Source organism: Plectropomus leopardus, chromosome 13, assembly GCF_026936395.1.
Source record: "Plectropomus leopardus strain MGB_pleo_1.0 chromosome 13, ASM2693639v1, whole genome shotgun sequence".
Classification (NCBI taxonomy): Eukaryota; Metazoa; Chordata; class Actinopteri; order Perciformes; family Serranidae; genus Plectropomus; species Plectropomus leopardus.
In genome coordinates, this window is record NC_142188.1 from 26,676,842 (window position 1) to 26,689,150 (window position 12,309).

The following is a 12,309-nucleotide window of genomic DNA, read 5'->3' on the forward strand; positions in this document are numbered from 1 at the left end:
TAAATAACCAAAATCCAATGTCTTCCAAACATCTCATGCGAACTTCATCTTGGCGTAGAATAAGGACATTTAGTTGTAACTTATTGAGAACAAAACCCAACATATACAAAATGTTATAATGTTAACACCCACACAAGGTGAAATTCTCATGTCATTTAACCTGATTATTTTTATTCCAACCAAAGTTTCACATCTGTCTGACGTAAGAGTCCAACGTCCTTCTGATACATTGATGACCAGTGCCAGCTGGGCTGGGATCATGCGATTGGCATATTTCGCTGTTTTTGATATTTTGCCAACTTGACAAGTAATCAATTAGCTGAAAACACAATAAATAGATCAATTAATGATAACAAATAATACATTGTTGCCCTAAAACAAGAAACTGAAAACAAAGACACAAAAATTGGGCCATAGATTTGATGCCAGCTTGCAATTCTTATGCTGCGAACATAATTTGGTCGCTAACAAAAAAGTCCTACGTTTGAAATCCTGTTGTGTTGCCCAAATGTGTAAAAATAAAACCTGGAGACCTTGCACTATCCTTGACCTTCCTGTATCCTAAGATGAGAGATTTTATACAGTTCAGCTTTGCGAAATGCTGTGCGTATTAAAGTGGGCTGATAAGGCTTATGCCATATTGAATGTCATCTCGCACATGTAAAATCTCTAACTCATCCTCTAAAATATGGCACCATTAACTGGTATCACTCACTCAGCATTATCAGGACTTTAATTACTTGTGTGACAAGTTGATGAGCACGGCGACGTCTGAAGGTAAATGAGAGTCACAAAGTCCCGTTAATACCAAACAATTTTGGCATTACAGGTCTGAATCATTTCCTTATTGATTACTCGACTTTGTGTTCTATTTCACACTTGAATTAAATGTCTCTCAGCTTTCCCACCACCCATCTCTCCCTCGCTCTCTCTGTCTCTCTCCCTGGCATGTGCTCCAGTTTATTATTTCCGTCATTTCTTGGTAATTTGGAGTTGGCTGTTTAAAACTTAGAGCCTCTTATTAAGTTTTGGCCATGGTGGATAAGAGGCAGGACTGTAAGAGCACAGAGATAAACTAATCATCTTAAAACCCTAATTATTAGTATCTTACTGTGACAGACTGTTTTTGCGAGCCAGCCAAATTGAGCCTCAAATGAGGAAAGGCATATCTGTGGAAGTGGTAATAATTTTAAGTCATCTCGATCTGGCTTGGTGTGGCAGAATTCATTAGTGCAGATTAGCACTGTGTGTACAAAGTAAATGAGATATCTAATAGCAAACGTGGAGGTCCGGGGACTCTTAATTTCCTCCCCAGTATGAGGGATGATGTTAAGAGGTGATTATATATATTTTAACATTGTGACTTCAGCTATGCAGATTTGTCTGCTCCTTTACCAAGCAGCCACACTAAACAGTGTTACTAAACTGTCCACCTCTCACCTTCCTGTGGATTGCAGCTGCAAAAAAAGGTGACAAGAACGAACCCCAAATCAGATTAAACTGTGTTACTCTGATGCAGAAGCAAGCTGATTTTTTTTTTTTTTTCACGAGGATATGAGGGAAGTTAATTATGTGTGTAAGGAGAAGGTTGGGGAAAAATAATAAGATTACAAAGAATAATTTGCTGATATAATTACACCAAAATTGGGTACACACAATTGTAAAATACATGTATTGCTTGACCTGGGTTAGCCAGTGAAATAAATCCTCCTTCTATAGCCTTTGTTAATTTGTTTTTATCATCTCCAAGTGGTGTTTGTGCAGGCAGTTCAATTTGCATGTGTAATTCCACTGTGCAAATTGACAACAAGTAGATAATTCGAGGAAATAGGCTGGTTGCAGGCCCCTGCTATCTTCCCAAGCCTATTCATTTTGAGGAACCGCTGAGGCATGAAACTCATACATCAACTATTTCCTGACAACGCTTAGGCTTATTGTCCCCTAAAATGTCATTACAGCCATTATTTATGAAGCTAATTCATTTATTAAACCATATTTACTCTGACAGAATTTGTCACATTCTATCCATATCCCGAGCATTGCTTTTGAACAATGTCTTTCGATGAGTATGTGTGAACACGTACAGCCTCGCAAAGTTTTGAATCAACCCTATTTGTCACTCATAATAGTTGGAATATTGCGAAAAATGGCGGAAGTACTGCCTTTTGTCGGTTTTATTCATGGAAACTTTTCATGGCCAAGGCCTATAGCTTGTGACACAGAAGTCCACTGAAAGTAGTTTGGTAATAACCTGCTGCCTTTTTTTGTATTTTGGTCCTAAGAGAGCAAAGTTAACACAATCAGATGGATTGCAGCTATTTTAGCAGCGCTGATAAATCCCCCATCTGACAGCCTCCTTCCCCAAATGAGTGTGCATTAGTCACTTTTAACGCATTGCAGTCAGACATCTGAAGCTAAAGAGTTCTCGCGTCGAGCCTCCTGGCCTGTTGCTGCTGACTTATGGATCTGTCAGTTTAGCGCAGCACATTTCATGACAGTGTGGATAATTTGCAATTGTGAGTGATGAAGTAACACATAGGGGGGTTCATACATTTTAATGTTACATGTTCTCTCTGGGTAATTCCGTCATACCATTCTCCCGCATCTCTTTCTTTGGACTTACCTGTCACCCAAAAGCACTTATCACAGCAGTGGCGAAGAGTTGTGTTTGAACTGTTTTACAATATTGATTTGGAGGCATGACATTTTAATTAATACTGGGTGTTAGCTGTCATATAGGCAGCCTGCCTCATTGGGTAGAATATGAGACAGGCGAGGTGGGGGCACTGAAGATAAGACTAAAGCACTTACTGTGAAAAGGCTGTAAAAAGGGATCAATCTGGATGGCGAGAGACAGTCATGGGCTGAATTTAAGGTGGAAAAAAACAGTAATATCTGTGCTCACTGTATTTCTGTCAAGGTCTATTCTCTGCCCGATAACGCAAATCATTGAGACACAGCGTGGCCTCTGTCTTCCACAGGTTGCAGAGTACATCATGTTATTGGGAGTTTGTGTTGCCAGCGTGTTAAGAGACAACCAGGGGGAAATTAGGTAACTTTGTAGCACTCCATTGAACAGCAATAAGCTTTTAGGGCTTAGCGAGCATAAACACATTAAACTGATGAGATTCATCAGCACTCTTGTGTCAAATCTATTGTGCCCACAGGCAGAGCTCAGCGGCAGCAAACTGCAGAGCGAGAGAAGGGATGGAGACAAACTGCTCCTGTGTCCTCTGGATGTTTCCTGGTTTACCCGGACTAACTCAGGTGATCTCTGAAATATGAACCAAAAAGTTTGATACTGATAAACCATTTCAGCTTTGGATTAGCAGAAATATTTAGCCACTTGAACTGCCTGGAAATAGCAAGAGCTTTATTACAGGGTCAAAACATTGGCTCCAAAAATTCAATTATTTTAATGATTGAGTTATCGTTCCTCGTTTTGATAACTCGATTAAGGATTAACTCTACTACTTTTAAAAAATGTAAGACATATTCAAAAGCCAGCCAATCCCAAAGTGGTGAATTTACTATCTTAAAAATCAGAACTGCAAAGAGACACATTTACTGAAGATATAATAATAAGACAAATACATATATATATATGTCTGTATATATATATATATACACATATACATATATATATACATATATATATACATACATATATGTATATGTGTGTGTGTGTGTGTGTGTGTGTGTATATATATATATACACATGTATATATATACTACTGAATATTATGGGTGGGAATCATCAAAGGCCCTACAATATACACAATAGTATTACGATATAATGTCAAAGTGATATTGAATGTTTTGCGATATGCAAGCAAATTATATCTGTTGGACAGAAAAAGCAATTGATTTCTTTATTCTGGTAAGCTACCAACAGTTAAATAGTATTTTCTATATTAATCATTTATACAATAAAGTAATTGGCGACTGTCTATCAATATAATATTGTTATGCAAAATATTGCGATACAATGCTGTATTGCTGTGTCATTTTTTCCCCCCACCCCTACGGTATTTATATAGGTGAGCTTGACAAAGAATTGTCTGCAGTTAATACAGGGTTTTTGTACAGAATAGGGTTAATGTGCATATATTGAGAGCAGATTATGTACAGTATATGCAATCTGCTTCCTCCATATGGCAATGAAATGATATTATGTACATGTTATTGCAAAATATGTGCATCATGCATTATATGATATGCATTAGGGTGTTGGGGGGTGGATACAACATAGTATTGAGATATTTGTGTGCGATATTTTATCGATACACAGACACCAAGTATTTATTTTTTAATGATGTTGTATATACTATTTATATTGCAAATACACATTGAAAACAAACTGAAAACTTTATCTTGCCACAAATGTTTACAATGTTTTCCTTTGTGGACATAATTTGCAGCTAGAAAAAGGTTAGAAACATCAACTGATCACAATATATGTCATTGGAATACTCAGCATATAGCAAAACATTTAAGAATAACATTGTATCATATTGTATTGTGGGGCCTTTGGTGATTCCCACCCTTAATATGCATATTCATATACGGTATCCATCCATGTATTAATCCATGAATCGAGTCACCCTTTTGCAATAAATGCTATTCAGTTGAAGATTTATTATTTCAATGACCAATCATTTTAGCACAATATGTGTTTTTAAAGCCTGTTAAATGTAGACACTGCAGACTAATTGTTGTTGTAAGTGAATGAGTAGCACAATGCCAACCTTTAAGCATGAGCATTTGTTCATTCGCAGTTAGTTCACCATATTTGATGTTTAATTGGTGTAATCTCCGAGCTGCAAAGCTGGAGGACCCTGATAAAGTGATACATTTAAATTGAAATATTTGTTCTCAAAGGTAAGAAGGCCCTTCAACTTCATTTCACCATTTATCTGTTGTCTCTTCTTTTCCAAATCACTATAGCCTCTTGCCTTTTGGATAGTTTCACTGGAGGCAACCAGATTGGCATGAAATTACCTCAGTTTGAATCGTTATATGGTCCAATCAGATGAGCTGAGATTTAATCTCAGCTGGCCTGCCCTACCAGAGTCCGACCCCTCAGATGAAATGGACTACATATTCATAGGTTCACTTGCATGGTTGATTATGACAACATGGATGGAAGGTACAACCTTTCTTCTGTTTATCTTTATAACAATTTCCCCGTGTGAGAATGAAGATTGAATATTGAATATGAATCCTCCCCACTGATTGAGTCAAAACCTTAGGACACAATGACATGGCACTCATCTTTCGCCAGTCCAAATTAAATTATGAAGAAAATCACATTTGCTTTTTCACAACCACTCAGTCCATATTTCATCCAATTCCACAGATGATTGTGTAATTTCTGAATTTTCCCTTTCCAGAATTCCAGCAGGCTACAGTATAACTCAAACTGCAGACATTGCTGCATTTTGTAGCTAAATAGTGAGTGTGCCCTTGTAGCTATTCATTAGCTTACCTGACATAAAATAATGCCTTGAAATAATGGGAAATATTACCTGATGAATTAATTATGATGATAGCATCTAGGGTAGGAGGCTTAAATGCCATCTTAAATTACATGCAGACATTAGAAAACTTTCAACTTGTCTCATTTGCATAAAAGGAGCAGAGGTAGGCATAAAAACAAAGGCTTCCTTTGGAGAAAGGCAAGTGCATTTTCTGGTAAGCCTGATCAATTTATTACAGAAATTATAAATCAAACAGTAATGAGAAGGAAAGGCAAAATGTCTTAACTATTCTTTGTGAAAACATGTTTTTCTTATATTAATTAGTTTTCGTTGTCACCTCTTGATAGGACAGGATGATTTTATTATACCAATAAATATTTAAATAAAAATATATGTCGTCGTATATATATGTATCAAAGGTTGCACCCTATCAATTTATAACAAAATTAGTTTTTACAATGAAGCTGCGGCAATTTTTCCATTATTTTACCTGAATGTCAGAAGCGATTGTCTCCGGCAATAGTTCAACATTTTTAATTGACTTAATGGACAAAATGTCAATTTAAAAACAGAAAATTAAAGTGGTCAATTCCCCGATAAGAAATGCTCAGTTGTACTGAATCAAAATACTGATGTAATTCATTGTTTTGTTTCATTATGTGCACTAGGCACCGAGGACTAATATATTATAACGTGAAAGAGGTTTGGTTTGAGGAGATTGGAAACAAGATGTCTTATCTTTTACCGAAGCCTGTTGACAGATACTTAAGTGATTTATGAATAAGATATAAATATACTAATCAGGTAAAACGACAGAGCTGCAGCATTATTATTACTCAGAAAATCAAAATAAGAATGTGTAGTTCTAATGCGCCAAAAGGAATGTTTTGAAGAGAATCCACCCTTCTTGTCTTTCCCTCAAAAAAAGCAAACGTGATGTGATTGCTAGTCAAGCTATACTTTAAATTCACCCTCCTGGCCTCCATTTAGCATAAGAAAGTGATGGCGTTTTTGGCAGTGGCAGTTTTTCAGCCCAAATCGGTCCCTTTTGCCTTTGAGTTTCTTTAAACCAGCAGTTGATTTCTTGTAATGCTCATTTTCAAATGTCTCCCTGTGTGCTTCGCTGTCATTGTCAGATTTTTTTTGTATGCCTACATGTATTTACTTGCAGTGTAATGAAAAAAGAAATCTATTTTTCCTCCTTCACATAAGAGCCCACTGCTAATTAAGCTCACGTGCACCTACAGTAAGTTCACAGGTGAGCTCTCCATCATGGCATCATGGCACAGGAGGAGGGAAAAAAAAGCCCCCATATTGTGGAAATCTCCTTCTCCTCAGAGAAAGAGAGGGGGAGAGAAAGTGGGAGAAGGAATGCCTTGCCTTCCTCATTACACTGCTGTCATTTACTCTTCATCCCCCGTACTCTTTAGTGGCATTAAGACGGGATGTAAATTTGACAGTTAACGCTGTTAGAAAATGGCTAGTTCAAGAAGGGCAGGAATTAGAGATGGGCATTAGACGCTGATAAGCTCCTTTCCTCTGCCGCGGCGGCTGCTTAACATTCATGGGAAAGTCATCATCAAACAACGTTATCACAGCTCTGTTGACGGCTGAGGAACATCATCACTATGATAATTTTTTTTATAGCTGTGAGCCAAAAAAGCACTCTTTTATTTCAGCGGTTTGTTAATGAGATAGGAGCTTGTTGGTATGGGCAAATGCAAACTTGCCACTCTCCATCGTTTGTTTGAGTCCCCCAGCCTCCCCTCCCCTCCCCATGCCTCCCGCTGCACCCCCTCCACACTGTTTAATGTTGCAGGGAGGGGGATGGGTGGGTGGAGGGGGGGGGGCATTTTTATGTACTCCTTTCGAAGTGCTCTGTGTACATTGCTGAAGGAGGGCCTTTATGTGTACCTTTGCAGATCAGTCGCTCAAAGAGAGGAAAACACGGTTATATCAACAAACGCTCTCTCCTAACAGCCCTGTAGCTGGCACCTGTCACTCACCTGGGATTTAGCCATAGATCTGAATAGCGGGAGAATGTTGATGGTTATTGAAGCTGAGTAAACTCCCACCAGCAATAGCATGTGATCAACTCTGCTTTTAACGATGAAAAGACCACTTGAACTGTCAGATATCGAGGCCTTCGGTAATTATGGCTATAAATCATTTACATTGTTTCTTCCTGTTCGTTCATTACGCTCCTAACAGCTCGGTCCAGAGGTTTCTTGAACCCTGTCACCACTGGAGCGATTCAAATACGTGCTAGCTGCCAAGGCTAAGCAGCTTTCCTATGGATAGGGATGCAAACTGTGGGCTGTAGATACCAAAATCTGATTTTGGCTTTATCACTGTTTGTGTTTGTGGAGTGGGTTAAGAGAGATTTAATCTTTGGAAATCCTTACCAGGGGAGATGACAAATCGTCTCTAACTTGCTCTAATTACTTCTAAAAACTTTTTGTTTGCATTACAGTTAGTGAGCAAAGATAAGTGATGATGAGGATCATAGTTAATGTTGTCATTATAATGCAAATCTCTCATATATATTATTATATACCAGTCAGTGTATAAATGTTGAAAAATGTAGAATATGTGCCAATCATTGACCAGCACTGACTGCCTAAAATGAAATGACCAGATAAGAGTAAACCAAAGTATCTGTTGCAACCTTTTGAGGCTGATGTATAGTCACTGTCAGCATCGTCAGACTGTTGCATTAATACAGTTACACAAGGGCTTGCACAGTATCGGATTTTCACTATACAATTATCATGGCCAAAATAGTTTATGATAACAATATTGTCCCAGTATCTATAGAAAATGTGAATGCTCTCAATCAAATTCACATTTAACTTTATTGTGTGTTTGGTCTCTTTTTTTTGGCAAATGAATTACCATAAAGTAAAGAGCCTGTAACTATAAGTGAACAAAATTGTACAAAAAAGCACTTAATAACTTAGTGAGACAACGTAAGACCAGAAACATTGAAAAATGATTTAAGCGGTGCTAGATTACTTACACAATGTTATCATATGTGTAACTTGATATTGACATTTCATTTTTAAATGAGTTGTTATCATCCATCAATATCACAACACCCCTATTGTTTAGTAAACGTCATAAGTTTTGGTAATTGCCCACACAGTACAGTAAATTCATTCGTATCAAAACCAGAGGGCTGGGTAAGCTAAATTAAAGCATAAACTAAAAAACTAGTGATTATTAGAGGTTCAATCACGGTGAGTTAAAGTATCCAGTAAATGTATATTCACCTCTTTGACTTGGTGTCAGAGCTGCAGCTGTCAGTGTGTTTCATTCTTGACACTTTGCTGTATGTGGTGAAGAACAGTAGTTTGTGACGTTTCTTGTTCAAGCATTGTAAGTCATCAGCAAAGATTTTTTATAACATTTTCTGGCACACAGCAGAAACATGTCAAAACCAGGTAGGAGAAGACACAGCAGCAATCTGCCTGTCTCCACGATGCAGTGGAGCTCTTGGTAATCACAATGGCAGATGTAAAAGCAGCAAAAGTCAACACTTTTCTGGCATAGAATTACTCTAGACATAGAATCATGCATAAAATTTCAACACGTCAATTAAAATTCTGCGCTCTTAGTGTTAAGAAGTGTTTTTCACAGCTTTTTGACACAGAATTCATAATGATAATTGTGTGGCGCTTCATTTTATTGGAATTCAGCGAATGAATGGACCAAAAAAAAAGGAAAACGTGAAGACAGAGAAACAACAGTGTTATTTAATTTGTACCTGAAAAATCATAGTTTCTGGCCGTATTAAATGCAAGAAGAAGTTTCCTTATTTATCACTTTATAAAACGTACAGATTTTAAACATATGTCATTGTTTTGGGGCATGTTTAGTAGTATACGTCACTTGTTTCACTATCAGATCAGTAAAATACATGATACTACAACACAAGATTAAAAATAAATTTGACATAAAATAGTAAAATGCACACTTAATAGTACTTGGTCTGCATTTAGGTATGTCATGAGCTTACTCTTTGTCAGTAGAGCGTAAAATCCTTTGAAAGACCCTTCATAGAAATTAATCGTGAAATATGGAAAAAAAAAAAAAAACAACAACTTCAATTTAATGTTGCTGTTCCTTGAAACATGATTTATTCATCACTGGCTTTGTTTATGAATTGATTGGATTGAAAACATTTATTCCACCCTCTAACATTTTCAATCAATCGGTATGGGGAGCGTCATAGCCATTGTGCATCTCTGACTTGCTCGTTGTACAAGTTTGGAGTTGTTTCTTTCCTCGGAAAAATGAGTACAATGCAAATGAATCGCAGATGTGCTGCAATCCGTCCACAGTCATTTGGTCTTTTGAGCCGAATCCACAGCATTATCTCCACTTTGTAGTGGTCTCTGAACCCATTGTCATGTTAGTTCAATAGTCCTCTGTACTGTAAACCACCATCGCTCTGTTATTTAGGGCCCCTTTGGGAACGTGGGGACAGGAGAGAGCTTGATCTTGTGTTTATGGGCACAGAGTTCTTTCGCAAGGTCAGGAACCAGTAAAAAATATGGACAATAGATTTGATCGTTCAGTGAGGCAGGATTTGTTGCTCATTTTAGTCTTTATATAATGAACCCAACAGAAATGTCATATGTTTAAGTGTTTGTTATTGTTAAACTATTCAGTGCTATGTTCATTTTTCCTGATGAACAACCAAACTCTTCAAATGCAACCAACAAAAGAAAGTCTAGCGGGAACATTCAGAGCTGTGTTGGAGTCTTTGGCTCACCAGCTTGTAAACTCCTCACAACTAAGCCGCAGTTTGGCTTTCCTTATTTATGATAATGAAATGTAATTCCGCCCTTCATTGACATTACCGTTGCTTCCATATTTCGAAGCCATTACTTAATCACATTGTCAAAATCCCCATTTCCTCTCATCAATCCCACATTGAGCTTTATTTGTGATCCTCTCTTTCTTTTGCCCTCACCCATTTTATTCTCTCCATTTCTCACATTCAGTTTTGCTCCACATTGCTGTTTATGTTTTTTTTTTTCAGGATGACTGGATTACCCCTACTGAAATAGCTGTTACTCAGATTTTAGGTCATCTACCAAATCCATTAGGGGAAAATATACAAATAACCCCACTTTTCTCTGCCATCCACAGTGGTCTGCTGCTGTTTCTCATCTTGTGGCTGCAGTGGCTTACGGTGCTATTAATAGTAGGTAATCTGCAACAGTTTTATCTCCTAATATGGTTATTGTGTTATGGGAAATAAACACTTCATGTGGGTAAATGCAGTGGTATAGCTGCCTACCAGCAGCTTTACCACTGCCTTTAATGTATACGAAACACTTTTGTGGTTATTATCAAGAACAGAGAGGCAATGAGAGAGCCAGCTGCAGCAGTTCACATAATTCATAATGTATTAATTTGTAATTAGCGGGTTTAATGAAACTGATACTGCAATATTAGTTATTAGGTGTACAGTTTCAACAGAAACAAATCCGCTCATTCAATACAATAAAAGTGGCCACATGAAAGAAATAAAGTGAAGAAGCAAAGAGCATTGAAGCTAACGAAGTGTATTACACACTTATTAAAGTAATTTTCACTTTGCCTCCCAGACCTGGCCAAAAACACTTTCAAATTCTCATTGTACTCCGAGGTAGGCTATGTGGAGCGTTTTTTTTTCCTTGTTAACTTTGAAGTAAGCTCAAAAACGTATAGGTAGACAGGGGTGGCATCAAATAATCAGCAACTTCAAAAAGCATGCGGCCACTTAGCACTCCTAAAGCTAATGTCCCCAAGACATTCAGAATGGAAATTATTCAAACTCATTTAGTGGCAGCAAATTGGTCTAAGTTCAATCAGAAAACAGACTGACACTGAACAAGAAGTGCAGCCTAATTATACTTGTTTGTCAAATGAAAATTTCATTTGGGCAGAAATGAAACCTTCGAGCAACTTCTTTTAAGGTGAGCTCCTAGTTGTATTATCAGCTAAATGCAGTAAAATCCATAATCATACGATGATAATGAAAATGGAGCCAATGTTAACATTCAGGCTTTCAATGCCCCGGGCACATGGCGATAAAAATTAAGTACCATAGTCCTCTGCCAGGCACGCTGACACCCGGGCTGGTCTTTAGCCTCTTAGATGCGTTTTTGCATTTTAAAAACTTTATCAAAGCACTGTTGCAATGTGGAAAATGTCAACGTGAAATGCACTGAAGGCAAATTGGAATTTCATTAATAGTAAAATTATTGCTTTTGACTGATGTATTACTATGCTTGTTAAGAGCTGGAGAGTGGAACGCTCGTCTGTCTGGTCGGCAGTCTTGCCTCTTCTTGTCCCATGCCATTTGCTGAAAGTTAGAGATCTACTTTCCGACTGAAAAAATAGCAATAAAGTTCCTAAAGTTGCAAGAAGTGAAGAATATCTAGTTGAAGACATTCATTCATCAGCTAGTCAAAGCACTAAGTTTCCAAAGTAGGATCCATTCAAAGATGCTGAGCTTATTAAAAAGAAAAAGAAAAGGGCTGAGCAGGATAACAAAGGCTTTGTTGTGTTTGATATCTGTAGTTTCATACTCGCTGTGTCTCATGGAGCTTGTGTTCATCTCATTATTGACCGACACCATGTAGATTTGAGCTGTAGAGCAGCGAGGTGTCTTCTTCTCATTGTTAAGTGGTGTGTCATCTAATCTTAACTATAGAGAGCGGGCCCAGAGATCCCACTGTGGATTGGTATCACAGGTAAATAGACCTAACCTGGTGTGAAGGTATCAGTTCACTGAGACTTATGCTCATTCATGAAGCCGGTGGTGTTTATTGAT